Below are 18090 nucleotides of genomic sequence, written 5' to 3'. Positions count from 1 at the left end.
TCTGCTCACAGTTCTAACCTTAGAATTGTTCAAAACATCCCCCACAGAAGGCTTCCATTCAATAGGGGCTGTTGGAGACTACAGAAGGATGGCCAGTTCTGTAACAGCTAGGATTCTACTTGGTTGTCACTAAGCTTGGAAGAGGAGACCATAAATAAAATGATCTGTGCAATTATGGAAAGCACGTTAAGTCCGTCCCAGTGACATATCATCTACGACTACAATACTATTTAGTAACAACAGAACAAGAATGTTGAGTGCAACTGAGGGAAAGCATGCAGTTAGAATGCACCCCATCTGGTAACACAGCCACAAGATCCTTAGTACGGATGTGCTAGCACTAGCACAGAGACTACAATCTCAATTAGGTGTGTACAAGGCAGAGGACAAGGGCATCTGGGGCACAAGAGTAGGAAGGTCGCAGCAGCCCCAACTCACAAAAGAGGACACAGGCTCAGCAGAAGTGACACACGGCACCAGCTAGTTCCACAAAGTCCTGGCCATCCGATATGTCCCTTCCCCCTGGGCATTCTGGAGAAGTAGCTCATTCGCTTTTCTCACCAGCACAAGTCAGTATTCTGGGAAGAACACGGCTGGAATCAAAAGCTTTGGATCCAAGTATGTAACTGGCTAGTTGGGAAATCTTGATTAAAGCACATCGATCTAAGCTTCAAGTGCCTCAGGCACAACTCACTGCACCGTGTACAGCTGTGTATGCACATAAACGTGTGCTGTATGAGTCCAAATTCTTCTTTCTATCCACACTGACTCCTTAAACAAGATTTTCTTAAGATTCTACAATTCTCTAAACACTGCAGAAGAACAAACCAGAGAGGGGAGTGACTGAAACAGACTGGTCTGCAACACTTAGAATGCTATTTCAAATGGGAGTCTGCTAAGATGTGACATCTGAACTCAGATATACTAAATGTACAGACTATATTAAAAAATTTATTTTCTTGGAACTTGGAGAGGTGGCTCAGCTGTCAAAGAGCACTGACTCCTCTTCAGAGATCTGAGGTTCAACTCCCAGCGGCTCACAGACATCTGTAACTCCAGCACCAATAGATCCCATGTAGCCTTCTGGCCTCCTTAAGTACCAGTCATGCATGTGGTGTGCACATACACATGATTTATTTTCTTGTTTTTAAAGAATGTGTATGAGTGTCTGTCTGTGTGGGTGCATGAGGAGGCCAAGGGTATGAGATTGCCTGGAGCTGGCGTTATAGGGTTTTAGTTGCCGGTGCTGAGAACTGAACTCAGGTCCTCTGCAAGAACAGTAAGTGCTCTTAACTGCTAGACTATCTGTCTAATTGTATCACCACCTCTGCCTACCCACACAGGATTAGAATGGAAACTTCAGCAAACACCCACCAATTATCACTTCAAATGCATGAATTAATTCCATATATGCAATACATATCGTCTATACTGTGATAGCTAGTCTTGGTTGTCAACCTGACTCCATCTGGAATCAACTGAAACCCAAGCAGCACAACGCAGGATGAAAGGCTTCTCTCTTGGTCAGATTACTTGAGTCGGGGAGATGTACTCTAAATCAAGCCGTGAAAGAAGGAAGCTTTTGCTTTCTGCCTGCTTGCCATCACTAGCCCTGTCAAGTTCATCCGTCCTGTGGCTGAGACATTCCTTCACTGGGATTAGAACCTACTTCTTCAGGACTTCCCTGAAACTCCAGCTCTAGTCTAAGACTGTTGAGACACCCAGTCTTCTCTCTCCATCAGGAGACAGCCACCGACAAACTACTCACCGCACAGCCAAGAGCCATGCTAATATAAATCTTCCTTCAATAGATACGTTCGTTCCATCAGTCCCATCCCTTTAGAGAACACGAATGCAAACACTTTATTAGCTGATAGGGAAATCTTTAAATCTAACTTTTCTCTAAAAAGAAAAAAAACCTTTATGCATTTCCGATTTCAAACTTGCCTGGGGTGAAAGCACCTTCACAGCAAAGGCACTTCACTCGGGCTAGCACTTCCTCAGATGGGCTCTCTCAAGGTACTTTTTAAATCTGTGCTGAAACCTTGCCCAAGAGTATTTTGGTGACAGCCATGGCAACCAAGACTTAAAACAGGAAGAAAGATTAACTTCTGCACCTCGCACCTCGGTGACAACTCAACTAGAAGAATGAAGCTGAACACACAGCAGGCCTGGCACTAACATGATTCCTTCTAAACTTCATCCGGCTTTATCAGATCACAGCAATTTCCTATTTGATTATTTCCTTATAGTTGTCAAAACAGTTTTAAGTGACTTTTAAAACCTTCTTTCTGTAACTGAAGTGTCTGAACAGTTTTTTTTTTCCTAGAATTATTTTCCCATGCAATAAAAATACCATATTATAAGTGAAAACTCTGCCTCAGCATTTACTTCATATAGATTTCTTGTAAATAAAGTAGGGGTTTTTTTTCTCCATTCCAAATAAAACTATTGGCTTTTATTTTTAGTTTTACTCTTGAAGCCAGCTATTTGGAGCTTACTGGGATAATTAAGATCAGGAATACCACTCCTAAAACTACTTCAACAGAACAGCATAACGTGCCTAGTGAGCTCTGAAGAGACACTGGGTATGGTAAAGCCTCCATGAATCCCTCCCCTACATACCCCAAACCACTCAGGAGAAGGCTAGGGTGAAGCTCAGAACCTTAGGAAACATCCACAGGAAAACTGGGAAATGCTTCCTGTGTCCACAATACCATGTAAGTAGATGAAGACAAGGCTGGCCCATACCATTCCCAAAACTTCAAAGCAGAAATTCCCCACCTTCCCACCCCCAGCTCAAGAGAAGATGCTGGGCTGCAGCCAGAGTGAGCTTCACAAGGACGTCCGTCACAGGTAAGCTGACTTCTGGGCTTTGAACACAGGAGAACAGCAAGCAACAATGTGCAGTTGTGAAGCCGTGCCCCACACATGACCACTGGGGAGGTACATCCCTTCAGAAAGATATCCCCTCCCCCCCCCCCAAAAAAAAGACAGCTATGGCTATTTCAAAACAAAATAAAAATGCCAGGTAGGTTTGGTGGTTGTTAACAAGAACACTGTATAAAAGCACACAGGAGGACAGCAACTGCTCACTGGTCCTTCCAGCTATCCAGTCAAGCAAGGTCAAAACTCTAAAAGCAAAATCCCAGACACAAACAAGTCATAAGATGCAACATTGTGTGCCATTCTGAGTATGGATGCATCTATTCCAGCCTTAGAAGTCACTCACCTCCTTCTGATTCATCCACACTACGCATGCTGCCCTCCCTTCAGTCACAGGAGCCATCTCAGTTTCCAAAGCGATGGTGATTCTTATCACAGCGCTCATGTGTGGCACACCATCAGCTCACCACTACCTCAGAGGGTCACAGATGTCTGAGATGTGGAAACCACGGGCACCTCATACATCAGACCCTCTTCTGATGGTTTCGGTCTTGGTTACTATCATACTCTCACCTTACAAACTAAATTAGGATCCCTATTATACACGTCGGTTGCAGTATCTAGGCTCCACCACCAGCCATGGTTTCTAGGATCCATTGTGATCTTGGAATGTCTCACCCAGGATAACAGAGGACTGTTGTAATTAGGTGACATCCTTAATCTATTATTCCGTTGTTCCTTAAAAATCATAAATGTGAGGTAAAAAATGAGAGGTCCAGCTTAAAATGCTGTACCTGAAGTAGACACAGATATATAACAAGCCTAGCACTAGGAAGTCAAACACAAAAGGATCCAGAGTTCAGAGCCTTCCTAGACTACACAGAGACTATCTAAAACCACAACTATACTTGAAATTACCTCTTATGAAAACCTACATATACACACACAAGACTTCATATTAACAACCCCTCTCACAAGAACGCTTACAAACAATAACCAAGCCAGTGACTTAATGCACGCATCCCCGGCATATGAACTGTGCTGCTGAAACCCTATTTCCACTACAAGAAACCTCGCCATGTCAAGCTGACTCAGCCAGTAGCAGACATGCGAGAGCGCACAGTGCCCTGCCTTTACCCCAGCACAGCACAGGTGAGAAGCTGCCCAGTGGTATGCACTGGCAATCCCAGTACCGAGGAGCTGGAGACAGGTGGCCTCTGGGTCTCACTAGCCAGCCAGCCTAAACCCACTATGAGACCCTTCGCAAAGTCCATGGCTCCTGAGGAGTAACACCCGAGATGGTCCTCTGACCTCACAAGTGAACCCACAGCCTCTCCCTACCACCATAAACATCCCTAAGCCTTTTCTGTCGGTTCATCCCGGCCCCAAACAGGCTTGTCCTGGTGTGTGTTTCAGGTGGTAGAACTAACCTTGACAACTTTTTCTGAGATCTAGACCCTTTCCCACCCACTGCACTAGAAACCCCTTTTATTTTTTAGTTAAGAGCAACAGGAGGCCTAGTGTCTGAGAACAGGAAGGCTGGCTGTCTTGATCTACTGTTGCTTTGCAGGCAATATCTGAAAATGACAATTTCTTAAACCTTAGCACCCAAGTTCCCAAAAATAAGACAAGCACAAGTACTTGCCTTACTAGGCGAGTTAGTGTTCAAAAGAGCTGCAGACGCTGATTTCAATTAAACAACTACTACAGCGCATTAGAGGTATCTTCTAATAACGACACCAGTTCCAGCCCTGAGGCAGAATTCTAGTAAGGGATACACAGAAAAGCTAACCTGTAGGAAGGTTCAATCTCTGTGTAACTCGAGAACACTCAGCTCAAGCCTTCTGTAGTAACAGCCTATGCAACAGACAAGAGAGTGGGTTCATCATCACATGATGGTTACATAATCTGACCATTTCCTTTCCCTTTGATTCTAAATGGAATGCAGATGTAACTGAACAGTGCATCAAGATGCAAATCCACACTGCCCTGTGCTGAAATCACCCACGGTTACAGTCTATATTAGCATATTCACCAAAATTTAATTGTAAACAGAATGATTATAGTACTAAAGTTATTAAATACACAAAGCAAGCTTGGAACCATACATATTCAAATAGAGTTTTAGCAGCAGATCAACTTTTATTTCTGAAACAATACCCTAATTAATAGTCAGTTCTGATGATAAAATGGTCTTCAGTTTTTCAGATAACCGTCCAAAAAAGTTCCCTATGAATATTAAAATAAAGTTTTGTGAATAGCTCTAAAATCTCAATGGCTATATTTATCACAATACGATACTGTATTTAGATAACGGGCACTTTCTCAAGTCCTGGATTCAAATTTGGTGAAGGTTTTTTTAAAAAGGCTGGAGAGAGGGTAAAAAAGCTTGAATGGACTCAACAATAACACACTCACTGAGACCTACAAATTCATAACCACACTGGGCATGGTGTCAACACCTCTGCACCAGCCACTCTCCTACACACTTCCTGTACACACTCAGAGACGGTTCCCATTCCTCAAGGCCGCCTCAGGAAGATGGGGCTTGTAAAGTAGAAACAGCCTCTCACAGGCACATCGTCCCTTCTGTTTATGAGCTCCTTGGATGCAGGAATTGTGTTCTCTATAATAGACTGTATACTGCAGGAACTAAAGGAACTTCTATAGACAGCATAGCGTTCCAGTTGCTCTTCACAAGCAACTACCTGATTCCAGCTTTATGCTTACTGTACACAGCAGACAGCAGTAGATCCTGGCAATCCTTTCAAAGGCTCAGCAACTGCTTTCTAAACTGAGAATGTCACACCCTTCTGGCTTTCCTCAGAATGCCCAGTTCCCCTTTCTGATCTGTAATTCTCAGCAAATGATGCAATAACCTCGTTTACAGGTTTCAGAAGTGTACAAACCACTTAAACTCACTTCACATCCAACTCAGTCTCCAGATCTGCCTCCTCTCCTGTCACAATGGATGAAGCGCTTCCGTTCCCTTCAGCTCACCTTCCACCCTGTGAGATGAGCGGAGCCAGGGAGGGGCATCGGGGAGAAGGCTGGCTGTGTTCAGAGGGCACTGCAGGCAGCAGAACTGTGACATGATGGCAAGGCACAGTTGTATCTTGGAATGTGAACATGAATGACAACTTAGCAAGAATGGAACAGCTCTTTGAACACCCAAGTCAGAGAGCGCCTTCTCACCAGCCTAGTTCTTACCACAGGTTTCAATGTTTTGTTGTCTTTTTGCTAATATGTATAAATTCCCTTTCAACATACTTTCCATGTATAAAGTGAATATTAACAATCTTGAACCCAAAGTTATAAGCGCTCTGCAGTGTCACTGTCACAAGTTACACTAAGGTGGGAATGAGCTTAGAATCCAATTCCACTGATAAAAAGCAGAGGATAGGACCAAGCCTGTCTCTCAAACAGCGTCTCTGGTTGTAACGGGGCAGCACTCCTACCATGATAAACTTCTGACCATGCATACCATCTGAAGCTTACATGGAGACTGCTGCTGCTGTCTGCCCTGTTGTTTGTGTGGTCTTAGGTCACCACTGTCCTTGCTGCAGCTCTGACAGCACACTGTGCTGGGAAGCAAACCATAATTTTAAAAAATTAAGTGCTGGGCTTGCTCATCTATGTTCACTGCTGCTCTATTCATAGAAGCAGAAACTGGAAACAGCCTAGATGTGTCAGCAGATGAATGGATAAAGAAAAGCTGGTACATTTTCACAATAGAATCTTACTCAGCTGTTTAAAAAAAAAAAATCCAGGTAAAAAAGTCATCCTGTGAGGTAGCCCAGCCCCACAGATATGGTATGTATTAGCATATATGTGAATGTCAGCTCTTTTAAGTCTTTGATAAGCAGACAACCACAGAAGTTAGATATGGAGGACGTGGAGGTGCCTGTAAGGGTCTCCCAAGCAAGGAGAAATAGAATATACAGTTGTGGGTGGGTGGGTGGATGAGGGAGAAGAGACTGGGAGAGGAGAATTAAACCAAAAGGGGGCGACAAGACGGAAGGTAAGGGAGGAACGCCTAAAACTAAGGGCCGGTTGAGGGGTGGGGCGCGGGGAAAGCTGCCCCAGTAAAAGCTTTTTAAAGTATGTACATATATGAAAGAAATCTAAATGGAATCAAAGAACAGGGACACCAGGCCCCAACTAGACATATCTCACCACCAAGGGAAACTTTCAGTGCCAGGAATCAGTTACATCTAACTGAGTTGTTGGCCAAAGTGGCCCCATGGAAACTCCCACACACCCCAACCTATTGCCAAGGCAATCAGTGCTCTCTACAAACTGACAGTAAGGTGTTGAAGACAACCCCTCCATAACTCACTGACCATGGAGAAGCCAAGCTGGTGCCTACCTAGAGCCTCCACACTTACAGGAAGGCACCGTGCAAGACACTAGAGGAGAAAGGTGTAGCTGTTTAGCAACCCAGCTACAAACCTTCAGTCTACAATGGGGCATAATACACTGCTGTGACGGTGGCACAGAGCTGTGGGAGCAACCACCCACTTGCTAATTAGTTGTGGACCTAGGAGAAAACCAACTACTACTGCTATGCTAAAGGAACACAGCAATAAAATTACTAATACCATTCTTCTGTACTCAGAAATCAAGGCCTGCTCAGCCATCAAAGAAGCTTCCTCCTACGGCAGAAAGGAACAAATACAGAGACCCACAACTAGACAATGTGCAGAGAGCGAGAGACCTCGGAAGACTCAGTCCTAAATGTCTCCATCAAACCCCTCACTCAGGGTTCAAACTACCTTGTGGAAAACAAGGAAAACAGATTGTAAAGAACAGGGATGGAAGACACCAAGGAAACAAAACCTTCCAGATACAACACAACTGAAACATGGCTGAACACAGACTAGGGCAGCACAGATGTACATCAAACAGGATCCCAGTGCTGACAGAGGGAGTAGACACAAGCCCCTATCCCTAACCCAGAAGCTATTTCCAACTGATAGCCACTCGCAAAGGAAAAGTTCATTTTCTTCAATAGTCTCACTGGGTGTACAAACCACACTCAAGGGCAGGCCTCACAGCCTCACACCCAGCAGTAGATGGCCAACACAAAACAAACTCAGGGTATCTTTGAAGGTTTTCTGACTCACAGTGCTTTGTCTAGGCATTTAGTCCCCTCACAGGTCTTTTGCTTATAGATTATGGTTTTTGATTTTATATTTTTATAGGACTTCAGTATGTACAAGTAAATGTATGTATCTGCATCTGTGTGTGCGTCTTGTGGTTTAGACTGTCTTCTTTCTGTTTGATTTTGTCCACTGACTGCTCTTCCAAAGGTCCTGAGTTCAATTCCCAGCAACCACAAGGTGGCTCACAACCATCTGCAATGGGATCTGATGCCCTCTAATGGTGTGTCTGAAGACAGCTACAGTGTACTCACATATAATAAATAAATCTTTAAAAAAAAAAAAAAAAAGAATATCAGTAAAGTTGGGCATAAGTGCACGCCTTTAATCCCAGTATGTGAGAGACAGATGAATCTATGAGTTTGAGGCTAGCCTAGTCCACAGCACAAGTTCCAAGACAGCAAGGGTACATAGAGAAACCCTGTCTCAAAATCTTAACCTTCGCCACAAAAAAAGAATTATCTGTAAGGAGAAAAAAATAGAGAAGGAGAGAGAGAGAGAGAGAGAGAGAGACAGAGAGACAGAGAGACAGAGAGAGAGAGACCCTGTCTCGAAACCCCATCCCTCCCCACAAAAAAAGAAACTGTAAGTAAATACACACATACACAACACACACACACACAATCCGGCATTAAAACCTATCATACAGGAACCCTGGGCTCCTGTTAGGGGCAGCCAGTGTTCTAGTCTATTCCTATCAACCAAAGCACAGCAGTATCCATGGCTAGATGGTACTTTTGTTACATAAACCGAGTGAGTATCAAACTGATAATACAGATGCAAACTCTGGAATCGTCACAGACTCTTCCTGAAGGCATTAAGCTGAGCAAACTGTGATGGGTCTTCAACGTCTCTCACACCTACGATGCTTCACACCTAAGCTGGAAAGAGCTAAGTGATGACTCACACTGCAAATTCTGGGAAAGGGAAATGGGCACTGCAGGAGAAAAATGTTTTCTGGTCCCATTTTTCACTTGCATTAGAAAATTAGCACCCCAGGCAGTGGTGGCACACGCCTTTAATCCCAGTGCTCAGGAGGCAGAGCGGGATCTCTGAGTTCGAGGCCAGCCTGGTCTACAGAGTGTGTTACAGGATAGCCAGGGCTACACAAAGAAATCCTGTCTTGAAAAACCAAAGAGAAGAGAAGAGAAGAGAAGAGAAGAGAAGAGAAGAGAAGAGAAGAGAAGAGAAGAGAAGAGAAGAGAAGGTAAAATTTTTATAGGGTAAAATACTTTAAATACATGCACTTCTTCACCTCGTATTTCCTTAACTCGTTTCTAAAGGGGAAGCATTAACAGTAGAACTCACATTTAACTGAAAACTCAGTGCGTTCATTCCAAACCCAAATTCAAGCCACTTCTCTCCTCCTCCTTTGCCCTTCCGTGGAATGAGAGGCCTCCCTCCACAGGCTTCTTCTAACCTGATGTGTACAGAAGATAATCCACCCCAAGATTCCTACTCCAGTGAGAAAGGCCGTGCAGAAACATGGGTGTCTGACATGCTGTCCTTCACAGAGTCAGAGCTGCGAGGGTACAAGCCTGCCTCCAGGGAGGGGCCAGCTCCTGACCCTAACTCAAGGAAAAGCGCTAGAAGAAATGTCTGGGCAAAGCCAATGCCAAAAACGTCTCACCAGTTAGCCACTCAAGTATATCGCCAATGTTTTACACAGTATTTAGTTTTTAATAAAAGAAGTTAGTTACATATTACACACTTCTTGAACCCTCCAGTAACTGTCCACAGTTATTCTTCTGGGAATCCTCGTTAAACCTATCAATATCTTCCCAGGACAGCTGCGGAGAATTCACCCCGAAATATTCTTGATGCACAGCTCTAAGGAGGATAGTCCCAAATATGCTAGGAAAATGATAACGACCATATAATGAAAATGCATCAGTCGTGTGCTATAGTCATTTTAAAAATTCATGAAAACATGAAAGAACTTTTCAAAGTCTCTGAAAAAAAGGCTTTTTATAAGAAACACACAAAAACACTTAAGCCATAAAGAAAAGTGGTAAATTGACAAAATAAAAATGGAAATTCAACCACAGGTTATAAAAAAACAAAAAGAAAAGCACCATGAACTCAAAAGACAAATGAAAATTATCTGCAAAACATGACAAAAGGCTTGTTTCACATTATTGAAAGAGCCCTTTAAATTGTGAGGAAAACTAGACAAAAGCCAGCTAAAAAAGAAAAGCGACAAGGACGGGCGGATGGGCGGCTTGCAGAAGCAGCACACCTGGTTTTCACAGCAGCTTCCTCCAGGGATTTCAGAACTGAGGAGTGAGCAGAAAGGGACACAGTGCACAGCCCCACAGTACTCACCACCTCAACAGCCGTCCACCAGTCCCTCCTGAAACCATCTTCATCTTCTAGCAAACCCCAGACATCATAGCTCCTCATATGCAAACTGCCTGACAAAATTAATCACCTCTCAATACCATCTAGTAAGCAGTCCACTCTCTCCACTGTCTCCAAGGCATCTCTTCACAGGGTGACTCTGCTACCTGGGACCCAAGTTTCCCTGAGCTCAGTGCCACCTCCCTGTGTCTCCCCTCACCCTCTGCTATCTGTCCTATAAAGTCAGGACTTGCAATACACTCAAGGTGGCCCTACAATCCTGTAGGGTTTTGCTTGTTTTGGATTGGTGCTTATATTGTGCTTGCTCTGGTGCGCCACTCACTGAAAGAGGCTGCCATGAACACTGCAGGTAGAGTACAATCACTGCTCCTTGCAGGGGCCAGGCGCACACTACCGGGCAGGACAGAAGTTACTGGACTCTCTGGACTTGGCACTGGTTTGGTAACCTAGGAACAGAAGATTGTCTGGAGTGCTCCTGTCACATGGATCAGCTCCACCACTCTGTATCCGGTTGTGCAAACCAGCAGCCATGCCCTTGGCTGCAAATTCAGTAGGCAGTAGCAACCTTGGTTTTGTTTCTGCTTCAACTCGCTTCCTGTGGCCTCCCTGTGAGTGCAGACCAGCTGCTCAAGTCCAGGGATGCTCTTTCCTCTTGACCACTTCAACCTGTGGCCTGCGACTCACATGCACCCAGGGTGGCTATGATTGTGGCCAAAATGAAATCAGAGACTCCCTAAAAACACAAGATTCTTTGAAACTTCTTTTGAACTCAACTGAGTAGTTCCTCAAGCTGAACTCTGGGGATGACGACACCATTTCTCAATACAAACTGTGACACAGCTGCTAAACTATTCAAAAACTATTGAACTATTGAACAACCTTCAAGTTGACCACCTTTTAGAGAAGCCCCAGAAGCCTTGGAGAAAGATGTTCGAGGTCCCCTTACACACTGTTGTCCCAAACCTCAGCCCACTCCTACAGGGCGCTTTGTTTCCTTTTAGCTGAAAAATGACTGTTTGGAGCCTGAACGGGGGCCAAGACTGTCACAGGCCTGGGTGTTGGGCCTAACATCATCCCAATAATGGCGTGCTACTGCCATAACACTGTATAAGATGGTCACTTCCAGGTCTTTTGAGCGGGAGCTACAAATGGGTTCTAAAAGAAGAGCACATGCTACATTCACACTGGCGTTTCTTTTTCCCAACTCCTCAGACTATATATGTGTTGTGGTAAATCTTCAACCCAAATAAGCCCAGGCAATGAAAACACAACTCAATTAATATGAATACAAGCTGTGTGCCTAGATTGGACAGATCTACCGCTACACTACCATCTTCCCCATAGAAGAGACCCCTTACAACTTGCGGTTTCTCCAGGCCAGCTGCTTCTGGTTCACTTTCCCTCTTCTTCTTCTTCTTCTTCTCCTCCTCCTCGTCTTTCTCTCTTCCTCTCCTTTTCTCCCAAAACCTTCAGCTCCACCTTCTCCTCTTTCTCTGCCCAATCACCAGCTCTAGCCTTTATTTACAAATTAAGGTGGGAAGCAGGTTTACAGGAAATCACCTGAGCGCTGACTCATTCCTTGTTCGAAGCCCCTCACAGGAGAACAGAATTAACATCAAACACAATTAGCCCCAGGGCTATCTGCAACATATGCACCTCACTTTTCTCTGCCACAAAAATTTTGGTTTCTAATTATTTTACCTAACTGTAATAGGTATGTTTTTCTCTCTGGTTTTTCAAAATTCTATTCAACATTTATGAGGCCAAGAACACAGGCCACGCAAGATACAGTGGATTCAGGGGGCATCATCCTTTGCCTCTCACTTTTTCTCCTCACAAAATAAGTGTTTTCCCCGGATGCTGAATTAATCTCTGCTTACTTTTTAAGCAACAGACATTTCTGAGCATCACTGCTAGGTACCTATCTGCTGCTTCACATGACCTCCTTCATTACCAATACATCATGAACGCTAGCAGAAAAGACTCAATACAGATACAAATTCAAATTACTTTTAAGTTGATGGTTTCAGCTACAGAGTACTCAAATTCAAAGTCAGAAAATACACTGAGTTTCTAAGAGTATGAGAAAAAGGGTACATCAATTTGGCATTCTCTACCAAATCTGTGAATAACATCTTCCGTACCTCAAGTACACTTCTAGCAATCATCCTGTTTGTACAAGTGCACCATCCCATAATATAATCCCATAGCATAACAAAAGACCAGGAGCATCCTCAGTTTACATCACAGGGAATTTAGCTCGCTGTTTTTTGAGGCAGGGCCTCACTGTGTAGCCTCAAACTCAAACTCAGAGGCTCGCCTGCCTCTGCTTACACAGTGCTGGGCTTAACGGCAAGCCCCAGACCTCCTAGCCAGAAGACAGTTTTGGAAATGAGGTGTCTCTGCTTAGACGTAGAGTGGCCTAAACACAAGCTGCAAGTGAAAAGTGCCAGTGTGTCTTGAGCGTCCTAGTCACATAAGGCAGACAGCCAACCCCAAAGTGCTACGGATGCTGGGATGTGTGTGACAGACACCTCCAAGGGCTTGGAAACGCTGCATCAATGTGTGCACATATAATGAATTAATAACAGAATGCCTTAGAGGTAGAAAACGTAGTCTTCGTTCTTTAATCATTTATAACTGACTTTATTGTGCGTATTAATTTTTAAAGTAAGCTAATTTTAAAGAATTTCCCATTAACAGTAGTTTATTAATGCCAACTGCAGTTCTTCAGCGCGCTTACTCTGGACTTGCCGATGTTTCTGTACTAGAACCACATGAACCAGCCCTGCACACAGCCTCGAGTCACACCACAAGCAATGCAGGAACTGCAGCAAACAATTCTCACCATCAACCCCCAAAAGAAAAGCACAGTCATACCTTCATGCTTTGATGATACAGCCTAAGTCAGTCTTTATAGAACAGCCCTTCTCTAGCTTGAAAATGGTAATATATCGTAAAGACTAGCATCTGAAATTGAATCCTGAGATCATGTTCCTATATTAGTATCATCAGTTATTTTTGCTCAATTAATCCTAAGTGAGTGAAAATATGAATGAATGAATTTACACTGGAAAGAATCAATTAACCATTAATTACAACACACAGCTCTTACATACAAATGAACATATCTAAAACTGTCACTGCTAAGTGACTACCTAGCAGGCTCTATGTTGGGTGACTTAAACACATCATCTCTGGTTTTTACAACAGTCACAAAATGTAAGTACTACACACAGAATGTATACGCGTGCAAATTGCTTAAATGAAATTAAATGATTTGCCCATGGCCTTACAACTAAGAAGCAAAGCAAACCTCCTACACAAGGTGTTCATTTTTATAAAACTACCTTTCTACTCCTTAAAGAGTACAGAGTGCAGAACAAGTTGTTTGCAAAACAATTAGTCTACAGTTGATAAAATGACCCCTCTAATGGCTAAGACTATACCCATCCACACAAATGCCATAAAACTACGGAAGCAAACCAAGAGAAGGCAGCACGTTACTGCAAACTGGCATCCGTGACCCGACTGCAGAGTGAATGGTGGTGACCAGAGTAAAGGAGCAAACGACTGGACAGAAGCACTGCTCAGGGCTGCAGAAAGATGCTGCTTTAAACCACACTGGGGACCAAGCACGGAGCTTGTGCCCATGAGTCCAGCTACTTAGAAAGCTAAAATAGAGGGATCACATGGGACAGAAACTGTGAGGTCAGCCTGGGCAACACCGTGAAACTCCCATGTCAGTGTGTGTGTCTACGTGTCCATGTGTGCCTATGTCCTCCTGTGTGTGTAAAAATACTGACAGAACTTTTGTTGGGTCAACAAAACTACAAGATGTAAAGAAAAGAAACCAAGGAATCAATAACCATGTGTCCTAAGACTATTCCAGAGGCGGAGTCTGTTGTGGTAAATCTCCAACCCAAATAAGCCCAGGCAATGAGAACACAACTCAATTACTATGAATACATGCTGTGCGCATGTATCTACATGATGGTAGATTGGGCAGATCTCCCACTACACTACCAGCTTCCCCATAGAAGAGACCCCTTACAACTTGCGGTTTCTCCAGGCCAGCTGCTTCTGGTTCACTTTCCTCCTCCTCCTCCTCCACTGTTCTCTCTCTCTTTCTCCCAAAACCTTAAGCTCCACCTTCCCCTCTTTCTCTGCCCAATCACCAGCTCTAGCCTTTATTTTATATTTATATAGGTGGAAAGAAGGTTTACAGGAAATCACCTAAATGTTGACTCATTCCTTGTTCGAAGCCACTCACGGAAAAATGGAATTAACATCAAATATAATTAGCCCCAGGGCTATCAGCAACAGAAATCTTCAGCAACCCACCACAGAAATGACATTTTTATGTTTTAACACCTAAAAATCCCTAAAAAGAAAAAACCAACCTATTTGAGTCACACCAGCTTACCTACTAAAGAAAGCAGTGCTGTCAGGTGTGACATACACTTTGCACTCAGCACTCCAGAGACAGAAGAAAGTTGGTCTCTGTGGGTTCAAGGCCACCTCAGTCTACATAGCAAGTTCCAGGCCACCCAGAGCTATATATACTACAAGAACATCTCAAAAGACAAAGATAGAAAGAGCAAGAACACGCAGCATATGAGCACTCGGTGCATACATCAGTCTCTGTTAACACAATCCAGAAGCTGCAAACCCCATCTTACTTGGGAGCCCCAGAATTTAATGAATCTTGACAAGAAACCAAGAGATCCTTCCTAAGGATGTGCTGAGTGCATCCTGGTCCTCTACCCCACCCCCACAAGCTCAGTCATCAGCCTACTTCTCCTATTCGCTCTTCTCTCCTACAAAATGACAAACTTGAGATAAGCACTAAGCCAGGAGCTCTCCATCCTGTCTGAAGGGGAGGAGCAGCAGTTTTTCTGGAAGCAGTGTGACCCACTGAGTGGCTACTGGAAAGACTAGCAGATGCGTATTTCTAATCTGAGATACCCAGGGATGGTCCCAGGACTGCAGATCTAACCTGAGGGATCCAGGGGTAAGTGCGCACAGCCTAAGAACTTTCTTAACCGCCTGATTCTACAAAATAAATACTCCCCCAACAGAATGGAAGAAAAACACTGAGAAAAAAAGTTTTGGATTAAAAATAAATCAATGTAAACACTGCAACATTAATGAATTCAATAAAAAAATTGAAAGTGGGCAAAGGATTTGAATAGATATGCAGGTGACCTAACAATTACAAAAAGGACTGTAACTAACAGTTATCAGGGGGTGAGAGCAAAGGTACAGCCTGTCTCACTCACTACGGCCCGCCAGAGCCACTGGGAGCCACTGGACTGACCTTGACGAACTGAGCTATGCTCAGCACAGAAGCTACTGCCCAACAAGCAAGATACTTCTGAGGCAGCCAGTCTAAGTGTGAGGGGAGTCAGAGAAGTCTCCAGTGTAGGCTACAGGAGAGCTGCTTCCAGAGTACCTGCAGGACCACAAGGCAGCATAAAACCAACGAGGAAGGACACACCAGAGCACTGGCTGGAAGACAGGAAGTGATCAGTTTCAGTTCACCCAGAACTTCGGCAAGACTCAAGTGACAATTCACACTCAGAGAACACACAAAATGCCAGCATCTCAGTGAGATGTGGGGGACATAACCCTTCATAACAGTAGGAGAAAGACCCAGTCGCTCACTTAGTTGTTTATTGTTTAGCTGCTTGGGCACAGTGGCTGAGGCAGGAGGGTAGCTGTAAGTTTCAAGTCAGCTTCCACCTCAAGGTGAAGCCTTGCCTCAAGCAATCAACAAAGTATTTAACCAACTGCATTATGGAGGCAGGAATGGCTGGTGAGTGGAACTCTCACATGCAAGTAGGAATGTGAACTGGTACAACCACTATGCAAAACTGGCAGTCTGCTAGAATTTACTAAAGGTATCACACATTATAATCAGCTGCTCTAGATATTTAAAATAAACATGTGTCCCCACACATGTACTTGTTGTTATAGTGTAAGAGTCGATCAGTGAGCTAAGAGCTATGGATAGATCTACTGGCTTCACCTCTTGTTGGGAAGCTCAGCTGGTCTGGATTGTGGGTTTAATTAAGATTTGTTTTGTGAGACAAGAAGATTATCACTATGGAAGAAGTGCTCTGTAAAGTAAAGCTCTGCAGAGCTGAGACTTCTTGCTCACACTGTTTTCTAAGTGTGGAAAATCTTAGAACTAATGGGTTGTTTTTTAAATTCCTCCTTTGGTTCTGAAGAAATCTTTCTGATCCAAAAAGTCCATGTAAGATTAACATACTGGGGCTGGGACTGCAGACGAGTGGCAGAAGATTTGCCCAGCATGCACAAGGTCCTATGTCAGACCCCCAGCACCACCACAGGAGGAAGAGACCAATACTGTAGCAGACTGTCATTGAACCCCTGACTGTTAACAGCTGGTTCCAGGTCAGAAGGGCAATCATGGCAGTCTGAAAAAGCCAGGTACCACTGTCCTACAACTGCAACTTCCACTGTGCCTCACCAACCTGACACAGCAGGGCTCTCCCTTTTAACTAGGTACCTTCATCTATCTCCAGAGCATACAATCTGGAGCTGTCTGCACTTCTCTTGCTCAGTAGGCCTTAATGGTCGTCTGTATTGGTAAAGAAACTATTACAAAACCACTTTGCTACAATCATGCAGTCTATATCCCAATGTTTAAAGAGATAAAGCAGAAAGGCAGACAAAAACAGGAGCAGAACACAGCACCCATGCCCTGTCCCACATACAGGACCCACCACAGTACTGAGCAGTCTGTCTGGCAGCTTATGAGGTATTCACATCTGACCCTCTTCCCACCGCTTTCCTCCTGGTCTCCTGAGCTGCCTTTCTGCCCAGCTACCTATGAATGAATCCTAGGACTCCCTAGGCTTCTCACCTCAGTCCTCCCAATTGCAGGCATGTGTGTGCACATTCCTTCTATTTCCAGACTCGGCTGACAGCATTATCACATACTTAAGCATTAAACGTCCAATCTGACCAAGAATTGGGATTCTAAAATATCTAAAAATGTTGACGTTAGATAGTGCAATAAAAGTAAATTTAACAGGATAAAACATAAGCTCTCAACACTTAGCAGCCCAAAGCTAATTCAGAGCCACAGCAAAGAGCCAGTTGGGTACAAAGGAGACTTACTCCGCTCTAGGCTATGTGCACACTGTGGTAAGAAGCCAGCAAATATTAACACAATGTGGTACGCAGGGAAAGCCAACACCCACTCCTGACACGAGAAAGGGACTACATTGCCAGACATGAACTCCAGGTCCTCTGCACCAAGCCATGCCTGAAGCAATGACTCTATCTCATACACTACAACTCAAACAGAATTGGGAAAAAGGAAAGCCACTGGTGAACAGACTTGGAGCCAGATCATAAACAAAGAGCTTACAGTCTAGAGGTGTTTCCATTCAGACTGCCTGAGAATGCCTGACCCTGTCTAAAAGGATGCTATGGAAAAAGGGATTCTGCTAGTTCTACGTGGCTCCAAAGGACAGAACAGGTAGGTCTCCACAGATAAGAATTTTCTTTAAAGTAGTGTAGGCTGTCTCTAGAGTGGGGGTTCTCAAATGAAGGTGACTTTGCTCTTCTGGCTGCCACACATCTTACAACGCAGAGAGCCCCCAAACAAAAAACAAACGGCCCATAACCCAGAACTAAGAACTGCTAC

General features: G+C 44.1%; 1 protein-coding gene across 6 annotated transcripts in view; it reads right to left on the bottom strand.

The window, feature by feature from the left end:
* The window catches only part of Vrk1 (VRK serine/threonine kinase 1), a 71756-nt gene that overhangs the window by 40550 nt on the left and 13116 nt on the right, over positions 1–18090 (bottom strand). The window contains exon 1 of one of the 6 annotated variants that reach the window (XM_029484771.1): positions 10374–10615. The exons of the other annotated variants lie outside the window; for them this stretch is intronic. The gene's annotated coding sequence lies outside the window, so the exon portion shown is untranslated. Of the gene's footprint in view, positions 1–10373; positions 10616–18090 lie in introns of those variants that run through there. 6 annotated transcript variants of the gene reach the window in all.

Source organism: Mus caroli, chromosome 12, assembly GCF_900094665.2.
Source record: "Mus caroli chromosome 12, CAROLI_EIJ_v1.1, whole genome shotgun sequence".
Taxonomy (NCBI): Eukaryota; Metazoa; Chordata; class Mammalia; order Rodentia; family Muridae; genus Mus; species Mus caroli.
Note: the sequence above shows the minus strand (reverse complement) of the source record. Positions and strands in the feature narration are given on the sequence as shown.